The 21,409-nt window shown below is 46.9% G+C and overlaps 1 protein-coding gene and 1 long non-coding RNA gene across 2 annotated transcripts in view; one reads left to right on the forward strand and one right to left on the reverse strand.

The window, feature by feature from the left end:
- LOC135920043 (brain acid soluble protein 1 homolog) overlaps positions 1 to 21,409 on the forward strand; it is a 112,292-nt gene that overhangs the window by 19,076 nt on the left and 71,807 nt on the right. The window lies entirely within an intron of this gene.
- LOC135920055 (uncharacterized) overlaps positions 20,362 to 21,409 on the reverse strand; it is a 45,901-nt gene continuing 44,853 nt past the window's right edge. The window contains exons 2-3 of the long non-coding RNA XR_010570156.1: positions 20,798 to 21,121; positions 20,362 to 20,570 (exon numbers count right to left, since the gene is read on the reverse strand). This is a non-coding gene — a long non-coding RNA (uncharacterized lncRNA). The remainder of the gene's footprint in view (positions 20,571 to 20,797; positions 21,122 to 21,409) is intronic.

The following is a 21,409-nucleotide window of genomic DNA, read 5'->3' on the forward strand; positions in this document are numbered from 1 at the left end:
CGTCGCGTCCTCCCACCGAAGAGCAGGAAAACAATGGCCAAGATGGCCCCGTATCTTTCCGCAGGCGCCTGACACGCGCCGCGTGCGGAGATGATTGCTTGCTACGGCCGGCCACCCTTCGAGCACTCCGGCGTCGAATGTGTATCTCTTGGGCGATAAGTGACGCAGGGGATCCGGTTCTGGGAAACCGCAGAACCCGTACAACTGTATGACCTGCAAGTGTAACGAGGCATGAGTTGCTGAGTCGCGTTGTCGTCATCCTATATTTCGCTGACGTTTCTTTTCTTCCTTTTTTTTTGCGCATACTGCCTCGATGCTTTTGCAGTGCGTTAAAAAACGTTAAAAAGAATTATATTACCAACGTCACCAAACTTTGTTTTGTAGACCTTGCATTCTATAAGCCAGTGCTTGCGTTCGTGCAGTGTCAAAAGCCTCGTAAGACCAAATATGCGTTTACCAATTTTGGCAGATGTAGTGGCTAAGCAACGGCCCTCATTGTATCTTTTTTTTTCTTTTTGTGTGCGAAGGGTCTGTGAAAGGTGCTCTCCAAGTAGATCAAAATGAAGACGTCTCTTGAACGATAAACACCGCAGAATCGGCTCTTGCGAAATCGCTATGGCGTGACCTACATAGATGCACAGCGAGAGACACGTGACGTTCGGTTTCCGCAGTGTTGGCCTCTTTCCTAACCTTTCCTCATTGCAAATGTAGCTATAGAGCATGAAAAATAGGTGTGGAGAGGTTAGGGGAAAGAGGGTAATTTGTGTGGGATAAGCTGAGTCCTCACGTCAAGATATTGCAGGGCGCATGCTTGCCGATAGATAACGCAATAACCCACACGACACCAGAGAGGCACATACACAACGAGACCTGTTTGTGTATTACTGTATAGTGTGTATGTGCCTTTTCGTTTGTGCTGTGTCGATTATTGCACTATCTATCGTACCGCATGTTACACCAACTCGCACAAAACAGGGCGCATACGTCTGCATGTTCCAGGCAGCCATTGTTATAGCAAAAGTGTCCGACGATTATGATACTGCCTAATGCAAAATTTGAGCCCAGCTCGATACGTGTTTTCATTTCGTGATATATTGAGGCAAAGAAATTGAGACTGAAATCACCGCACCGACTGGCAGTGAGTCAGTGCCGTCAGCGCCTTCGCAGAGTGTAACATAACAAAACGCTGGCATGATGAGAGGCATCGGAGTCAGCTGCGGAAGATGACGACGAACGCGCGAGCAGTGGCACGAGCGCGTTAGCGTGGTTAAATTTATCCGTCCCTGTGATACTATCTTTGGGAGCCTCCATTATTGGGTTCAGTCACAGAAATGTTTGCTTGGCAATCCAAAATTACCTCATTGAAACCAATCGATTTCCATGTTAGACTGATCGTTCTCCCTCTCCACCATAGCTTTCCTTGAATTGTTTTCTATTATTATTATTATTATTAATATTATTATTATTATTATTATTATTATTATTATTATTATTATTATTATTATTATTATTATTATTATTATTATTATTATTATTATTATTATTATTATTATTATTATACCCGGTTTTCTGGTGATTATTTTTTTCGCTCCAAACACGAAACGTTTACTTTTAAACTCCCATGTTCAAATTGTTAACTCCCTCATTATTATTTTTTGCACCTGATTTAACCACCCGATTCATGGCCAATCCCACACTGTTGGTATGTGCCACGGCCATTCAGGACAACAACAACAACAACAACAACTACGCCGACAGTCCACAGGAACGAGCGACAAAGAGCTGCGCTCTAAAATTAAGCATGGGATACTGTAGACTGCCTGAAAACTTTCTGGGTTTATCTTGTCTTCTAATGATTATGGTTATCTACGCTGCTTGCTCTTTATTCTGTAACGCCGCCCTGCCTGTAGGTTCAAGTCACGTATGGCGGGCACGCAGGAGTGTGACATATAGTGTGTGGTGTATGCTGTTCAGATGATGTGTGTGTTCGTCACGCTGAGACGGTGTCCAAGATCTTCCTTTTCGTTTGCTTTGCGCTGACCTCATACAAGAGTACAAACTGGGCTCTCACTGTTCTCTATTCAACGCAGCTGGCTTGCGGTATTGAGGATTGTGCAGTACAGTATACAGCGCGAACCAATATTGGGAGCTTTATACTGTTGAAATAAAACCGTTACAGAGCTGTACTGTCGTAATCATTGGCACCGTTTTTCTTTTAGTTCAGTAGTGTAATGCTCTGCAACTATTCTTTTTTTTTGTCAGCAATTTTAATGCGAATAGCATTATTTGCCAACTTCAGCCGATTTGAATCTATCTATCTATCTATCTATCTATCTATCTATCTATCTATCTATCTATCTATCTATCTATCTATCTATCTATCTATCTATCTATCTATCTATCTATCTATCTATCTATCTAACGCCGACCGAGTGACCCAAGTTATCTACTTGCTTGGGGCCATGTGCTCCTGGTCATGAAGCCATCGTGGTCGTTCAGTCGTAATCGTTCCAGCTTCGTAATCTTACTCTCGTCATGCCGCTGTCGTCACGCCTTTTTCTCCGCAACCAGTGACCCAAGCTATCTAATAGCTTGGGTCACTAGGTATGGGCTCGTGTCCGCGATGCCGTCGTGGTCGTTGCATCGTTGCAGCTTTGTCATCAGGCTCCCGTCGTGCCGTCGTCTTCACGCTATGACCGCTGCATACGTCATTCATTCCTTGTGACATCGCGGCCACGTTGCCATCGTAGTCGTTCAATCGGCGCCATTCCAGATTCGTAATCTGTCTATCGTCATCGTACCATCGTCGTCACACAGACGTCGTCGTGCCGTCGTGATCGCGCTGTCGTTTTTATCATTGTCATAAATTCAGCTGCGTCATACCGCTGTCACGCTGTCAGACGCGTTGTCAGACATTCGCTATCACGCGTCCGTTATCAGACCCCGTCGTAGTCACGCCATCGTTGTCGCACCAGCTTTGGCATTCGACTCTTGTCATTCCGTCGTCATCGTGCCAGCGTCGTCATACAGGTTTCGTGATGCAGTCATCGTTGTCATCATACACTCGTCGTCGTCAAGCTGGTTTCGTTAGACTGTCGTCATAATTTAGGAATTGGCATTTTATTGTCACCATGCCGTCTTCGTTATACCACCTTTGCCATCCCATTGATCTCATTCCATCTTTGTCATTCCATCGTGCCGTAGCAAAGTGGGAGGATATCGAGCTGTGGAATATGGCCGCAACAAAGTGTTAAAATTATCGCTGCACGTGTTAAATAAACTTCACTTCAAGAATACGGCCTGTTGTCGCTATATACATTGCTCAAATGTTATTCACGTTATTGTCGACAGTCATCGAAAGACGAGTTCTGCCGTAATTTTTCTCTCTCCTTTTCTTTCGTCTCCGAGTGGCATGACGCTACGTGCTGCGGTCCTGTCTCTTTATCAGTTTAGGACAATGGTACGCCTCACACTTATCTGTCGACGAATAGAGATAAAATGTTCTTGGGCGACCGGTAAATACCGTCCGCAACAAATCTAGAAATTACGTCATAAAACCAAGCAAACATATGTGCTCAGAGTCGTGTTTCCCCGCGCTGGCGCTAACAAGTAAAGCGTGCAATGACATCGTAAGGTCATGTGATCGTGCGTGTTATTGGGTTGTTTTGACCACTGAAACAAACTGCATTGACTAACTGCAGAAGGAAACTATGAATGTCGATAGTTCAATCGGGAACTTGCACGTGCCTAAAGAATCATGCAGCACTGTAGTTTTAAAGCGAGTAGCTTCATCATCTGCTTATTTTGTCTGTTTCCATGGTTGGCGGCTGTCAGTGGTTGCTGGTTGGCGGTCCGTGGTCGGATTTGCGATAGAAAGGCGCCGAAAAAGCGGGCGCGTCCTTGCGTACAACTTAATTGCGGGGAAGGGATGGTAGGGGAGAGACTGTCGCGCGTGAGCTTTGTGAAGCGCTCCTCAAGGAACGCTTTCGTTCATTCGGGCTATTTGCTTCATGGACAGTCATCAGGGTTTCTACACTCTCTTTTTTAATAATAAGAGCGAGTTCTAATTGACTCTGAAAAAAGTGCCTGCATTTACATCTCGCTTTATTTCGCCTGCTGCACTGTAAACCAAATAACGCCACCTTACCAACAAAATTATAATTTGTTTATAATTAGAGCATTTGCCCATCATGTGCTACAGGCTTCTGATCTATATGTCTGCTGACTTTGTAGACATATATTGCATTTCGCATTGCCACCGCTCTTCCACAGCCTTCTGATGTCTGCAGACTTGGTAGCTTTTTATTGCATTTTACAGGGACATTGCCACGTGCATACTTACGAATTAATTGTAATGACGCGACAGTTGTACGGAACTTTCGGCTGCGCAGCAATGGTGGTTGAGAAGATAATCCGTTTTCCGTCTCGTCATCGAACCCGCGACACTGAGCAAAAGAGCTGACACGCTGCATCTTAGTAAAAATGGAGCATGCTCGTCGGCGTCAGGCATATAACCGATTCAGACTGAGTTGTCGAGGGCCCTTTACGCCTCTGCTATATCGCCACGTTCATTATCATCAGCCTTTTCAGGTCCACTACAGCACAAGTGCATTTTCAGAGTATTTACAACCACCCGTGTAGAGTCTTTGTAGATGGATGCAAACCTCGTTCTAGGCAGGTGGTACGGAATTAGGTGTCGTGGTAAGGTCTCGTAGGGGTGAGGGTACCCCCCCCCCTCATAATTTACTAGCGTTCGACAAGGCATCGAACCCATTTGCGCGCAGGAAGGTATAATCTGGAGGGGCAAGTGCGGACGTTTGTCAAAAAAGTCTTATCTTACAGTCGATTTATTTTTTTCTCAAATCGGTTCTCAAATTATCGGTTCGCGAGGCTGCTATTTATGCACCTCTTCAACGCCATTTGTTGCCGGGCCCGAACTCGCGCTAGGGAGCGTTCATACGCGCGCCTATACGCCCAACAGTTCACGCTATAGAGCTTTTGTGCGCGTGTGCAACGGACTCCCCAACTTGCGCCGCCACCACAACTAGCGGGAACCAAACGAAAGTCACTTTCACCACGTCCGTATTCGCGGTACGCAGTTTTTTTCGCGCTGAATATAACCGCTCGATACGCCGGCGCGAACCACGTCGAACCCTCCCCGCGTGACAAAACCGCTACCGTTGACGTGCATGTCGCATGCACGGATTTCGCACTTCACAAAGACGTTGACAAAAGAGTTGTTGGTCAGCGTACGTAAGCGATGACCTCGCTACCACCCTACAGATTCCCAACACATGCAGCCGACTCCGTATCACACGCTTCCACGCGTTTCCGTGCTGCGTCCGTATACCCGACATCTCGACAAAAGCGCGCGTGCTTCTCCGCGCTTATCTCGACGTACGTCAAAACCAGCTCGCGTTGACGCCCGTGCAGGACCAACAGAGATATCGGTCCGAAACAATGGCACAGCCATTGTCCCTCGTGCCTGCGCTCCACTCGTCTCAGGATGTCTCTTTTCTTGCTTGCTTTCTTCTATCGCCCTCACACTCCATAGTTCCCTATAAAGAATAGTATAGGGGGAACTCTGGAGCTACGATCGTTCGTTCTGTGACCAGTTCACCTTGATGTGTAGCATAGCAGCCTAAGTGACTATATTCCACCGCCCCGTTTTAAAGGGAACGCCACTGAATCATCGTCGTCGTCGTCGTCGGTCAGCCACCATGGGAATGAAGGGTAGTACGTGAATTCGTCTAATCGGGTCGTGCACGTGGCACGTCGCTCCAAAATGATTTTTTGACCTTACTTATTGCAGCGAAGCTTCCTTTGCCTACTTGTTCGGATTTGGACACACATGCACGCAAGGCTGCCTTGATTGGTCGATGTATCGGCGGATACGTACTACTCGCGCACACATATACACGCAAAGGTAATATGAAAGTGCCCGCGAAGTGACTTATGCGACCCTTGCATGCCAAATGCTGTTCTGCGCTACAAAGACATAACATATTTTTTTTAAAGAAAGAAAGAAAAAGAACCTGCACGTATAATGTGGGCTCACAGGCAACTCTAAAGCACGCCTATCTGCCAATGTATAAGGGTGAATCATATTTGACGAGTTCCTTAATTTCCTTTATTTAGCCACTCAGTATGCGCCACTAGATGTGTGCCCGTTCTCGGTCGATCCTCTAGAATGGGCATGTCACGCTATACGATTCCTAAGTATAACCTGAGCATATGATCCAGAATTTTTTATTTATCAATTAAATGAATTAAATTAGGGGGTTTTACGTGCCAAAACCACGATATGATTACGAGGCACGCCGTAGTGGGGAAGTCCGGATTAATCTTGACCCCGTGGGATTTCTTAATGTGCACCCAATGCACAATACACCGGTCTTTTTTTGCGCTACGCCCTCGTCAAAATGCGACCGCCGCGGCCGGGATTCGATCCCGCGTCCTCGGGTTTACCAGCGCGACGCCGAAGTCACGACGTCACCACGGCGAGTTTATCCGTTCGGTATGTGCCACTAGAGGTGTACCCGTTCTTGGTCAATCCTCCAGAATGGCAAATTCCCCTTGACAGATGTGACACAGAATTCCTAAATTTCACACATTTCTCTTAATATACACACTATCTGTGGCCCATTTAATTAAACGCTTTACTTCAGCTGCGCTTCGCAAAGATTCCAACTTGTGCGTTGAATCTGCATATCTTTTTTTTTTCTTACTCTTTAACTTTCAAAACTTTCGAGCAATCACAGTTTTTCCAAACACAGTGAGACAATTAGTTAGTCCTCTTCGCACATGCGTAGTCGTCGCAAACAGTTGCACTTATAACGCAGTGTTCTGTCGCAAATTGCCAATCTGCTAAGTCGGAGAATCGTTTGAAGCCAGAAGTACGAAGTTTAGGCAGAACCGTGCAATACTGTCCACGATTCCCATGCTGGCCTAAACGCCAAACTTCCAGCTCCTATCGGCACTAGCGCCAGAGTTTCCTCTAGTGATATTTTGTAGGACGATCTACGACGCACTGTATGTATTTGGTTGCCAGCCGGCGTTATTACACGGACAGCCGTGGATCGAAAGCGTGTGGACATGCTTTGTTTCGGACGAAGTGGCGCAGGTGATGTCTTCCGACCGAGATAAGCGTTATCGGCATGTCCCATTCGTGACAGTCCCGTCGAAAGTAGAGAGAGATAGAGAGAGATTAGCGAACTGCAGCGTTACACCGATGCACTGCAGTGTCCTTGGCTCGTGGCGCTTTGATTTATGTAGACTCGTTTCGAGGTCATGGCAGTGGCACAAATAATTTTTTTGTCTCGCCAAAACCACGTGGCCTATGTATAATAGCCTACGTGGCTTACGTACTGGGAACTACAGCTGGTGTCCCTCGTACCAATGGTTTGCATTGGGGTCGTCCTGCCAGCTATCTTTAACGTACTAGCACGTCGGGAAGCTGCGTAAACAAGAAACGTGACGGCACAACAATCGCGTCTTGCGCCGAGCCACAAATCGATAACAGTGGGACAATCCGGGGAGAAACGGTCGCCGTCACAAAAGTGAAACAATCAATGTACGCGTAATAATATGGTGCGTTGACGTCAATGACGCCGCCAAGCTTGGGTACTAGCACGGTGACAAGCTGCGTTCGGGACGTCGCGTGAAAACTGTCTGATCGATAGCCTTGCACCTTATGCTGAACGACACAGGTAACACTGATTATTAACTCTACAAACCCCGAACACTATATTCCGCACTCATGAAAATTAAAACAATGCCTTCATGTTTATTTGTGGCCCTCAAGATTGCATTCGTAAGAAACAAAAAGAAAATACACTCAACTGTTATATTGTGCTATAAATTACTTAGTAAACAATTATTTAGCAATTCGTTTTCTGAGTTATCCACTGCTGAAGTTTAGCTCCAGCGTACCAAAAAAACGCTCCTATGGGATTTGTGTTAAATATTCCGCGCTGTGATCAGAATTTTGAGCTATCAAACTTGCTGAATAAAGAATGATACGTTGGGATTACTGGAGTTTACCCCAGAATAAAGAAAAAGAAAGCTAAGCCCCTTTTACGCATGGAACTAAATACATGTTGTTAGCACTCACCTGGAAGTGGCGTCAAGTGTTTCTGTACTAATTAATTACCTGAATACTATGATAAGCTCATTAACTTTGGCCCTGATAGTATCATAAATAAATAAATAACATTAACCGATAAGTTAATTTTTGGCAAGCATGCATGTCAATACGATCTCTTACAGCGCATATGGAAAAAAATATGTTTCAGTTGCTTCCAGTGCGTTATCGTAATTGGTTTTTCTTTTCAATCGTTAAAAAAACACGCGATATTTCAGAAAAATAGAGCCGTGGATTACCGCTTGTGCACCACAGCAGGGCTGCTCTCAAACATACTGTAAACGAAGTAAACGTGCTAAATGCCTGACCCGGTTGTTCAGTGGATGTGTTTTTATCTTGGTGTTGCTCGTTAAGCTTCTGCTAGTGTAGCTGTAGTGCTAGTTCCTGCTCGTTATCTAGCACGAATGCGGCAGCACTTTGTGACGTCCATAAGCAGTATGGGGAAGCCTACTGCGCCGGAGGCTGTCGACCGACCGCTTTAGCGGAGACGCCATATGTATGAGCCGGACTGGCTATTACATGGGAAGAATTCGTTCGTTACGTGTGCTTGCGTGTACAAAGATCGGGTAACCTATTTTAATGGAAGCGAATACTTTCTTTTTTTTTTTTCAAACGCGAATGTAACCGATGCGAGGGCTCTTTCTCCACTACTCGTCCCTTCAGCACGGTAAACACCCTAGGGCGACGTAGTGTGACCGAGTGAATAGCTAGGGCCTGGTGCGCTGGGAGACAGAGGTTTCATTCCACTACTGGACGGTTAAAATCATTTTCTTTATTATTTTTGAGGAGGCTCGAAGCGAGGCGAGACAGGAACCTACATATACCACAAAGTGCCACGTATGAGCCAAACAACGCTTCGCGCTAAAAAGAAGTGTGGGACCGACAGTGGGATCAAACACCTGTCCTCCAGCACATTAGTCCAATTCTCTAATCATTAGGCTAAAATCGCACGCATACTTCGCTCGTGCCAAAGCTTTATATGTATAGTCTTTCTTTTAGACATTCCGCACGTGCATCCCAGGCAAGTTTCTCGCATTCTTCTCTCGTATCAGGTAACGCTGTATGGAAACTGCGTGACATTGCGCCAACGTTATGATTAGCCCAGGTCGAACAGATGTCAACGTTTCGTCGCCGAAATACGAATGGCATCGTCCTTGTAAAATAGAGCGCATGGCGTATGCGTAAGTACGTATGACGGCATAACACTTAGTCGCAGATGACGTCACAATCCGTGTTTGTCTCGCTTACAGCCGTCCAATACCTCTATACCCAACAATGGGATTGATCGTGAATTTGCGTCGAACAGCCGGAGCAGAAACCATGCCGTGTGACGATCGTCGTCACCGTCTTCTCGCTGCTGCCGTTACACGCACGCACAGCTGCTCGCATTACACGTGCGCGTTGGTCCATTTAGTAACGCTTTGCGGAGCTCCAGACGATGGCCCACAGCCAGATACCTGCACAATGCTTCGCATAACGTCGACTCCCGAATTGCGTGGGGCCTGCACAATTCTTTATTATCGTTATTATTATTGCGATAGCAATTATATTGACACTACAGGCGCACTTCTGCCGTCGCCGTGAGGTTTCGTATGAGTGAAAGCGTGTGGGGGTGAGCCAGCGAACGCGGTTCAATCTCGCCTGCGCGAGCGAGAAATGAGGCCCGGATGCCTGCCCTCTCCTGCGGCGCGAGAGGCAGAGGGGTGAGGCCAGGGAAGAAGGGCGTTTTTCCCCGGCGGCTGCTACGGCGCCTGGATGTCCTCCTCGCGTGCCGCTTCGTACATACTGGACACAACCACGGCGTCTACCGCGGCGTTGGCCACGCGAATCGTGGACGCCGTAGTAGACGCCCTTGGCGGACGCCGTAGGGACACGTTGCCGGCGTTCATCCGTCTTGAATGCGGTCTGCGACGTGGCTAAAGTGCGCGCCCGCGCGGGCCTCATTTTCAAAGCAATTTGCGATGTTTCCAGAGTGCACGTAGTGCCGGTAGCTTCGTATGCGCTCTGCTTTTGGCGTTTCGTACGCGTTGAAACTACAAATGCACAGATGTCAATTGGCTCGCGGCTGCTGCCGCGATTCCTAACTGCAGCGTTTTCACCAACAGTTTCCGATGTCATGCTGACAGTGCTTGTTAATTTAGTTAAAACACGTTGGCGGGCGAGTTGGTTTCAATCCACGATAAAATGTGTAAGCGCGACTGAAGGACGTAGAAAGAAGCAGACACACCAAGACAGCGCTGTCTCCGTGTGTCTGTTTCTTTCTACGTCCTCGTTGAGTCACGCTATACACATCCTATAATTGTTAATTTAGTTAGTAAGAGAATTTTCACGAGTTTATACGGCCGACAAAACTACTATCCTTACTTCGTACAGTTATCTACTAATTTTCTATCGCAATTGGTGCATCGTTTTCCGGCGGAACTGCGAATTTTTGTTATTATTGCTGAAGAAGCCCGAGATAAGGAAAGACAGGAACCTACGTACCTACCAGGGGCGTAGCCAGGGGGGGGGCTTATGGGGCTTCAGCCCCCCCCGAAATTTTTTGGTGCTGTCATGTGCCGCCGACCAAAACAACTCCCGGTGCCAGAAATCATGCTCGATTTTGTCTAGAATGTCCTTAATTCACGCTCTAAAAGACATTTGAGCGCGAACATTGCTAAATCGGGCTGGATTTCTGGGCAACGTCCATGCATCAGGAGTCGCATATCGTAACGCAAGGAGCCCCACCGGGCACAAAATTTCAAGGGCGTTTTGAAGGCGAGCGGGCTCGTCTCGGCATCTCGCGGAGGCCGCGGAATCTACGGAGCGCTTGGATTTCGATTCTGAAACGTTGGGGGTATAAAGTTCTCATAACATTTTGATGCGAAAGGTCCATTGACAACTTCAAAGTCGCGCTTTAGATTTTCAATTCCGGAACTTTTTGGGTTTAATGCTGTTGTAAACATTTGACGCCAAAGGTGCATCGACTTTTCTAAAGTCGTACATCGGGCTATACAACGAGACAAGCCAAATCAACATACTATCAGACAAGCTGACAAAGCACGCAGCGAGGTCCGATGAGACAAAGCGTTGTGGTGGTTCATTTGTGCCGTCAGGTCACAGAAAAGAATATACACATTTTTTTCACCTGCGCCAAAGCATCCATGTCAAGACACTAAAGCCACCATTGTAACTAAGTTCTTATTTATTTTTCTACCTAGACTTTTATTCGCGAGGATATATTGAGCCTCTTTCTCCTTTCTTTTTCATTATTTTTTTTTTCTTCTCGCAATCCGCGGGCTGCCGATCCAGCCAGAGCGCATGCGTTTTTGTCGTGCTGCATCGATAACCGCGCGGCGCACTTGGATGCGCGTTTGTTTTTCTCTGGCCGACTGCATTTTCGCCTGGCAGAGTTTTGGACGCTTTCTGGCTAGCAGACGAGAAAAAGAAACAATGCATAGTCGCTCGCCGCCAGCACTGCGGGGACTCGATGGATTGCAACGCGTTCGCTTGAGCGCAACCTCTCCGGAAAATTTTGTCTCGCCGTTGTAGGATACCGAGCAGTACGCGTATGGTTTTCTGTGGACCAAGCGTCACACGTTTTCTTCGATATTCCTTCGGTAGCCCCACTAGGTGCCCAAAGTAGGCATTCGATTGTAGCCAACATGCTTTCCTTTGCGTTATTCCATTTCGCCGCCCCCCGCCCACACACACAAAAAAAAGAAGACATTGTTGCGGTGCAGCGAATTTTCGCATGGGGAAAGTTCGATTTTGTTACTTCTTTTGCGGAAAGTAATGGGCGACGGGACGCTTCAGTTGCCGGATACTATTTTATTATTGCGATGGCAGCTCTATGAAGACTCCAGGCGCATTCCTGCCGTTGCCCTCATGTTCCGTATAAATAAAGGCCAAGGGCGATAACATCGTGACCGCGCGCCGCATGCTCTATGTGCGAGTGAAAACGTGCGGGGGGGAGGGGAGGGGTTGAGCCGACGATGGTGGCTGCGTTTGGTGTGCGCAAGAGAGAAAAGCGGGGAGGAAGCGCGCCGTCTTCCGTCGCACGCGATACATTTTGGGAGTGGAGCGAAGGGGGGGGGGGGGGGTGCTGTGATCTGTGAATCTGTGGTTGCGCAACCTATTTATTTGCCTTGTTTGACGCATTATATATAGTGACTTTTTCTTAGGTACGTTGATTTATTGGTGACATTCGTATATTTAAATATCTTGTTGCGAGGTTTTGTGCATATGCGCAGTGAACATTGTTTCCAGTGACAATTTTTTGCCCTGTATCAAGCTGTATCTTCACATTTGTATATTCCATTGTATCTTCGCATTTCTAATGTACGAAGGCGAGTCAAATGAAAGTGAGAAAACCCGCCCCGCGCAATAATGGTTCGGTTCATTATTTTCGAGCCATGCGCGTAGCACATACGCATCTCATTTGCAAGTGACATGCAGAGGTGAGGTTAAATGTTCTTTAATGCTCTCATCATGGGGTTGAACATGGTTGCGTGACATAATAGACACTTCAAAAGTTGAACAGCTTGGTGTCGTGAGGTTTTTGACAAATGAAGATGTTTCCCAAAAAGAAATTATTCGCCGTATGGCTGCCGTATGCGTTGAACATTGCGTTTCATTGGCGCCTAAGAAGCGTTGTAGCAAACTGTTCAAAGAAGCACATGAAAGTTACAAAGACGATCCATGGCCGGGCCAAAGTCACTGTGAAATCACCCCCAATACAATTAAAAAGGCCATGGTTGCTCAGTGGCTATGGTGTTGGCTATGGCTGCTGAGCACGAAGTCGCGGGATTGAATCGCGGTCATGGCGGCTGCATTTCGATGGAGGCGAAATGCGAAAACACCCGTGTACTTAGATTTAAGTGCACGTCAAAGAACCCCAGATGAGGGTGACGAATTTTTGTCTGCAATTGTGACCGGGGATGACTCATGGTGCCCCTACTACTAGCCTGAAACACTACGGCAAATCTTACAGGGGAAACATTTGAATCCACCACTCCCAAGGAAAACAAAGGCCGTCAGTTATGCCGGAAAAGCGTTGACTTCTTTTTAGATCGTTAGGGGCCACTATTGGTTGAATTTTCTAAACCTGGAGAGACTCTAAATCGTTTCAGATATTGTGAAAGATCGGATCGGCTGCGTGTCGCAATTAAGAACAAACGACGTGGAAAATTGAGCATTGGGGACATCTTGCTTCACGACGTTGCCCGTTCCCGCGTCGCTGATGTGGTTAATACAAAACTGGCAAAGTTCAAATGGGAAACGCTGCAACATCCCTCATGCAGCCCAGACCTGTTGCCTTGCGTCTTCCACATTTGGTGAAATTTGAAGAAACTACTCAAGGAAACCAGATTCGTGTCGGAAGATGACGTGTAGTCATTTACAGATTTTTGAGGCAGCAACCCAAGGAGTTTTATGAGACGGGAATTACGCGACTCGTTAGTAGGACAAGCGTCTAAATACTCATGCTGACTACTTTTATTTAAAGTACCCCGTTTGTCATATAATCGCATTGGCTCACTTTCGTTTGACTCGCCCTCGTATATGTTGCAGAACTCCTGCTTTTTATATGTGCTCTCTGTTGCGACTGTAATTTCGGAGCAAGTACTCGCAATGTACAACCGGTGACAGCTGCTCCTGCGCAATACATTCTAACAAAGGAAAACGTCATTGAGATTTTCCCCTGGTCGTTGCATATGTACAAAAATGTAAACAAGGTTGTTGAATGACACACACACACATATATATATATATATATATATATATATATATATATATATATATATATATATATATATATATATATATATATATATATATATATATATATATATCAGGCCAAGCTGCAAAGTGAGCCCCCCCCGAACGAAATTTCTGGCTACGCCACTGGTACCTACCAAAGAATTCTTCGCATTAAAAAACGGAAAGAAACAGGAAAGTAAACGAGTCATCACGGATGTACAGTGTGCGGCTTATCCAGTGTTATACAAAACATTACCGACCACAAGATAGATAGAAGAAACGACGTGAAACACGAATTTGAGGCACACTGGAGACCTTACCAAGTTAAATAAGACCGCGACAAGTAAGCAGGCACAACAACAACAAAAAATAAGAGAGAGAAAAGGCAGGGGTTTTTTTTTTCTTTTTCTTTTTTCGTGCCAAACGGGAGCTCCATGCGCATCACAAGTGAATACCACAGCGAGGGAATATAAGGCCGCAGGAAAATTACTTGCTCGCTTGCCGCATGTGTTTTTGTTTGTTTCTTTTTGTTTACTCTGTTTAGGCATTCCTTTTCTGCCGCATAATCCTCCCGCCCACCCGTTCTTTTATTTATGTATTTATTTATTTGTCATTCTTTTTTCTCCGTCGCGTTCTCAATGCCAAGTGCATTCGTTCTTCCATGCAGGAAACGTTGCTGCAGTGACTTCCCTCTCGCAATTTGATTATTTACATTTGCATATTCGCGTTCACTTCCAACTTCTGTTGCGTTAATAAAGCGCTCCTCTCCTTTCCTACAATCTTTCTCTCCTCCTTTCCGGCGTTGACGACGTATACGTGGCTTGCTCGCTCCTGCTACTGTGTATTTCGCGCTCGAAGCCAAGCGCCCTCTGTTTATAAGAAAGAGCAGTAGCCGTTTAATCGGTATCGCAACCAACGGAGCTCGGTAATCGGAATTTTTTTTTACTTTTCGCTTGCCGATCGACTTCACCCTCCATGCGCAGACGAGAATTGCCTCCGCTTTTGCAGACAACCGTTTCCTTCCGCCAGCGTCAAGTGCAGCGGAAGTGCAGCCACCAAATATCTGATGACGAGGTCCGAGGTGTGTACACTGCGCGAAGAAGATCAAGTGAATGAAAAACTTCGCGAAGAAAATATAATGATAAAACATAATGGGAATGTGAAATAACGCGCATGGTGAAGGAGACAGTCCGTACTCGATGGACCTAAATAAAAGCATAAGTAAGTAAGTAATAACAATAAAAGAGGATAAAGAAGAAGACGCAGATCAATGGGGATATATCACAGTGCGAAAATTTGCGTCTATATAGGAAATTTAGGAAATATTTATTTTTCCGGCACCTTCTTTATTTTTTTTAGGGTTTCCTGTTCTGCTCTTGCTAGGCTGACTTCTTCTGTTTTATTCGTCTTCCTTTTCCCGCTTATAACCTGTTTCTGCGAAGCTTGCAGCGCTCTTTTTTTACGTCCTATACCGCATTGGAATTCACGCTGTATCTCCCATAGAAAGTTTTTGTAACTTCCTGAAAAGAAACACCTCCCTTTCTCCCTTACAGAGTAGTATGCAAGCGAATACCTTTACGTCGACATACCTGTCTGCGTTAAAGAAAAATACCATCTCGCTCTCTCTCGAAAAAAAAAAGCTGAACTAAAAAACAACAACAGGATCCACCTGCCATATGAGGTCTCGCTCAAGTAGACAGCGAACAGATGCGAACAGCAAGGCGCACGACTTTTGAAACACGCACGTAACAAACAGAGAACCAAGGTTCGCGGGAAGCTGCACAGGCGTCCGAAAAGCTCCGCGTACGCTCCGTGCGCGCTGTATATATATACGCTACCTGTTTATGCACCTGGAGAGGTGCATTTCCCGCAGGGTTCTCAACACTATAAGGGGTAGGTGGGCTTCACCGTGGCGCGTCTCCGGCGGTGGTGCCTCTTCAAGCGAGCGCCCCCCGCTGCATATAAAAGCGCCAACGACGACGAGCCGAACCACTGTATCGGGCGGCGCTGTCACAACGAGAGCCAACACAAGCGCGAAGAGCCAGAAGCTCGCGGTTGGTCGCGGGGGGACGGGTTGTCGAATAGGCCCGGTGGGCGCCGCCGGAACGCCCGTCGAAGTGGCGCAATGCAACGTGTACTTCGTTTCGTGTAGGCTTGGCTCTCTTCCGCGCCGTCGACTTCGCGATATGCTGGCCCGTCGCACTCTATAGCCCTGGCCTGGCTGTCTTGAGAGCCTGTTTGTTTACTCGGGGTGCCGAAACAAGAAGCTGCAGCCGCCTGCCGACTTGATTCCGCGAGCAGCTCCTGTGTAAAGAATGTCGCCTGTTGTCTAAGATCTTAGCGTAGCTTGTAGTACGCTGTCACAGTTCAGTGTTGGTCAGCTCTTACGAAACGTCGTACAGAGGTTGAGCTTCGGCCTCGTTGGTACGACATTTCTGCGAGTGCTTAGCACGGAAACTTGAGACGAAACGGACAGAAGTGCTTGTGTGCGTCTCGACTTCAGTCCGTTTTGTCTCAAGTTGATGGGAGCACTGGAAAAAAATGTCGTACAAAGGTATTTTGGGAACCCAGATGACTAATTAGTAGCTCGGTACCAAGCAGTCGTTGCTCGTTTAATCAATCAATCAATCAATCAATCAATGTATGAACGGTTATATCGGTTCATCAATTAGCAAACGAGGACGTCTGACAATGTCGCGTATAAATGCATGCGTGAATCGCGCACGAATAGTTTATGAATCGTACAGTGTAGTATAAACGTATTAAATGTGTGACATGATAGGCTCATTAGTCACACCATTTCGCAACAATTTAACAAAAGGAAGTTCGAGTCGAATTCCAAGGAAAGCCAATGCCTACGTAACGCCGCCTGAACCACTCTCGCATAGACACGCACGATGCGCCAGAGGCCTAGCTCGCGGCTGCGCTAGCGCCTCCAGTCGACGACGCAAAGGCCTGTCTCGGCATGTCACGGGCACCCATCGGCTCGCTCGCTCGCTCTGCAGTTCGCGATGCGAGGCAAGCAAACAACCACGCGTTGACGCGCCGGCTCCTCGTCCCCGTATACCTCCATGCTTGCACGAGTATCCAAGCAAGCAAACAAACAAACAAGCAAGCAAGCGGGCGTGTAGACCAACGCACGTAGTCGCAGCCCGCGCAACAGGCGTCACGCGCACGCACCGTGGACACCCCCCGCCCCTTCGTCGACGTCGCAGCCGTGCCGGCGAGACATGTACTACGCCGTCGGAGGATGTAATCTGACCAAACATCGGCCGCTCCGTTTCTTGCTCGCAACACTTCTAGCTGCCGCGTCGAAGAAGGCAAGGACGGCCACGGGGACGGACCGACCGACGGACGGACGGGTGGGGCGAGGATGGAAGGGGGGCGGGTGCCCGAATCTGATCAATAAATCAATTTCGCGCCAGGCGTCAGCGGCAGTCGTGCCCGAGAGCGACGACGACGTCGGGGCGCGACTTGAAGGAAGGAGAAGACGAACCAACACCGTCGCGCCAAGCTGTAGCACCCCGCTACCTCCTCCTCTTCCTCCTTGCCCACACCGCTGCGTCAGCGCGCACCGGAGCGTCAGACCGTGTTCGTACGTTTCTAACTGTTCGTGCTTCTTGCCTCCGCCCCCCCCCCCACACACACAGACACACACTTCCTGGCCACAGCCAGTTCGTGGGAAGTTCCCCGAGACAGTAAGTGGCGAACAAAGCGCCACCCTAGGCAACGCCAACAAGAACAATAAAAATGGAAGGAAGTGATGGCGTTAAAGGACGACCGGCTTAAGGTGGCAGAGGTGACTGCGGCGCTGTGCTGTGTCCCTGCAGCACCGGCGACGACGATTCTTGGCGTCGCTTTTGTAAGAGCCGTGTCGATGGGCGCATTGTACGGAGAAATTGAGAAGAGGGAGGGAGCGAGAGCTCTTAAATGAATGCTGCAGAGGTTTGCCTACCGGCTCGCCTATACTACTGCAGGTGGATGCAGGTGGAACATTCAGCCAACTAGAGAGAGACAGAGAGAGAGAAAGTCAAAGGAAAGACAGGGAGCTTAACCAAAGATTATCCCAGGTTGGCTATCCTGTACCGGGGCAGGGGCAAAGGGATGCGATAGGCGAGAGAGAGAAAAATAATGGAAAAAAATGGGGGAAAACACACAGACGTACTAGAGTATCTAAGTGAGGCCAGTGTCTCTAAGGAAGTTTAAACGTGCGTTAGTTGCGCGAGACGCACACGTTCATGGGCGGAGTACGTGTCGTAACTCAAGGCAAGACAGTCTTTTGGTGAATAGTCAATGCTGACATTAGGACTGTTCTTTTTTTTATGTCAATAGCCTACAAGCGCAGATTAAGTGGGCCATGTCTTCCCGCACGTTCAGGTATGACACAACGGCGATGTAATCTCTCTAAATTTAAATGGTAAGTATTTAGTCGAGTCGACTCGCGCATCGATTGGTGATCCTGCGCTGCACCAGAATCGTGTCGTTTTTTTTTTTGTTTTTTTTAAATATATGTCAGTTTGGAAACCGCCGCGCTTTCTTATTGAGCATTCACTATAGCAATTCGCGTCCGTGTTGTATACCTACTTCGTCTGCGCTTCTTCAAACTCACTCTCGTGTCTGTTGATACGTCTTCAGGCTTCTGGGTACACAGAAGATGCAGGTCTTTAAGAAGGCGTAATTGAATAACCTGTACGCATTCGAACTCTGAACTCTGATACGGTTAAAGTCAATGTGTATGGGATTAATTCGTAGAAAGTAGGGGATAAGAAGCTTTGGCTGGCTTCGATCAAAGCTCGAAGCAATTACAGCGAAAGCGCCATTGTTGTTGTTGATCGTGATGATATTCAACTTGGCGTTGTGTTTACAACCGTGGACGGGTGAAGGAACGTAATAAAAAAATATATTAAGAGTTAAATAAAAACTGAGGGTGGCGGGGGGAAGGAGATCCGGAAAGGAAGAGAATGGTGCGCAATTTGATAATCACGCCAGATTATTACAAAGTTAAAGCAGACGTAAAAGAAAGAGAAATAGTCCTTTGTTGGCTCACACCGTGCAGATATGGCATAAAAATAATATAGTAACGTAAAATATTCTTTCAAGGAATTGGCGTCGTAAACAACATGTAGGTTGAAGAAAACTCGTATATTGCGCCAACCATCCCTCTGGCTACAGCGTCACGTGATTTTCAGTTTCTTCGGTTGCGTTTGTTACAGCGGCCCTGTGCTCTTTTGGACTCCGGAGCCGTTTTCGCTTAATAGACTTTCGCCATAGGCTTACAGACGTTCCGTTAGAATGGCAAAACTTTTTTATACGTATACTAGAGGGTTTCAGTGTCATTGTTACTATTATGTTTTTCTTGCGCTTTGTTCCGTCAAGGTTCCGCAAATGTGATTTATTTATCTAAGGAAGCCGTTCTTGCTAACACCGCTGTTCCGAAATTACGTGGGTGTACGTGTAGAGTACGTATAAATGTTAGCTGTATTCGATCTTATTTTCCCTCTGTTCTTATTTCTTTTTCATTTTTCGACTTCGATGACTGTGTGCAGTCACCTTTGACTCTAAGCAGTCGTATACGCAGTCGTATGTTTGCAAAAGTTTGGCGGTATGCAGTCGCAGCCGCCCAAACACTCCGAAATCTGCGTTCATGCGTTTGTTTATATATTCGCTAACAAGACCGACGGGGATGCTAAGAATGCGTGCACCACATAAAACCGAGGCGAGTGCAGCCGTACAAAAGCACGAAATTCGTGTATGTCCTCTAAAGCACAAAAAGAGAGAGAGAGAGAGAGAGAGAGAGAGAAATAAAGAAAAACACTACGGCGTGTTGAAAACCCTGCATGCCTTGCTGCCTCGTTGAACACGTGCGCTGTTAGCGCATGATGATAAATGATGGTTAATAAACAGCGGCCTTGCGTAAGCACCGAAGTACATTATTATTTTCTTTATACTCAAAACACTAATAGCGTGAAAGCACCACACTATAAAGAACGATATATGGATGAGCTATGCGCAGGCAAAAAATCTTATATCGTGGTCCCTGCTTTGTAGAGCTTGCATTCTTCTTCTTTCATTTTTTTTTAATTTTTGCTGCATAACTTTTTTTCTTTTATCCTCCTGAGGCCCGGGACGCATTTAGGTGCACAAATTTTTCTTAAACCTGCAGAATAAGTCAGTAGGGCTGTAAAGGTGAAAAGTGTTAAATATTTTTCAATAGCCCTGATTAGTTTCAACTTAGCGCAATGTCCAACATATTGGACACTCGGATTCTATCCGTTCTTTTTTCACTCAGCGCGCACGTAATGACGTTCCGCACGTATTGCGCTCAAACTCGTCTCCAACATGTTTTAGTTGGAAATAAAATAAAAGGAAATAAAAAAGAGCCTGCCTCTGCTCGAGAAAGAGCTTCGCTCTTGTGTTCGTTGCTAGACTTCAAAACATGCTCTGTCCTTTCTTTTTTTTATGCAGAAGAAAAGCGGACATTAAGTGCAAAAGAACTTTGTTTTCATGTTGCAGCCCCGTAGTCTGCAACGGGCAGCGTTGGCAGTGTCAGCCAGCCTTGGGAAGCGGCCAGTCCTCTTTTCTTCGTCGTCGTCACTATCGAAAAGCTCGATGTCCGACGTGTTCCTTTCGGCAGCAGTTCTTCACAAAATCGCGAAAAGACTTCTCATCAGACACGGGAGACCTGTCCCTAACAAAAAAAAAAAAGAAAAGACGCGATTTCGTCCACAACGCTAAGTACCAACATCACTCGTCTGCTGTTCATTACAAGGCCATCGCAAAACCGCGGTCAAAATCAGTGGAAGCGTAGATAAAAGTAAGTGCGTGAACAGTTTAAACTTTAAACGTTACAAGAACTTGAAACTTGAAAAAAGATATGCCCTGAAAGTAGGAAGAAATACGAGAAACAGTACTTACGTCTACGGCAGGTGCCACTAAACGCAGCCCTGCTGAATGCCGCCATCCTGCAACTGTTTTGGCGGGAACTTGAACGATGTATTTTCATCAATGTGGTATAGATGGCGCCAGCAGGTGTCCGATACATTGGACAGCGGGGTGTTACGAGGATGAATGCGTTGGCATAGGAGTGCTGTCTCATAACTTAAGTGTCCAGGACAAATCTCCATAGCGATAGCAGGCTCACTTCTGCCGTCGTCGTCGTCGTCGCCGTGAGAGAGAGAGAAAGAGAACAAGGGTAGAAAAGGCAGGGAGGTCAACCAGAACAGCATCCGGTTTGCTACCCTACACAGGGGGTGAGGGAAAGGGGAATAGAAAGCGGAAGAAAGGGAGAGAGTAAACACTGAGTACGTGTGGGAGGGACACCATACACAAGGACACTATAAACGGTCTGTTAAGCCCGTGCACTTCAAGTACTGCACTAGTGCACGAATCGCTTTTCGAGCCAGTGACGGGTGTGGCCACGGTTTGTGTGTGTGTCGCCGTGAGGTTCCGTATGAAGTCTAAGGGCGAGAAAATTGTCACCGCGCGCCATATGCTGTATGTACGAGTGAAAGCATGCGAGGGTTAGCC

The sequence above is a fragment of the Dermacentor albipictus genome, chromosome 2, assembly GCF_038994185.2.
Source record: "Dermacentor albipictus isolate Rhodes 1998 colony chromosome 2, USDA_Dalb.pri_finalv2, whole genome shotgun sequence".
In the NCBI taxonomy this organism is placed as follows: domain Eukaryota; kingdom Metazoa; phylum Arthropoda; class Arachnida; order Ixodida; family Ixodidae; genus Dermacentor; species Dermacentor albipictus.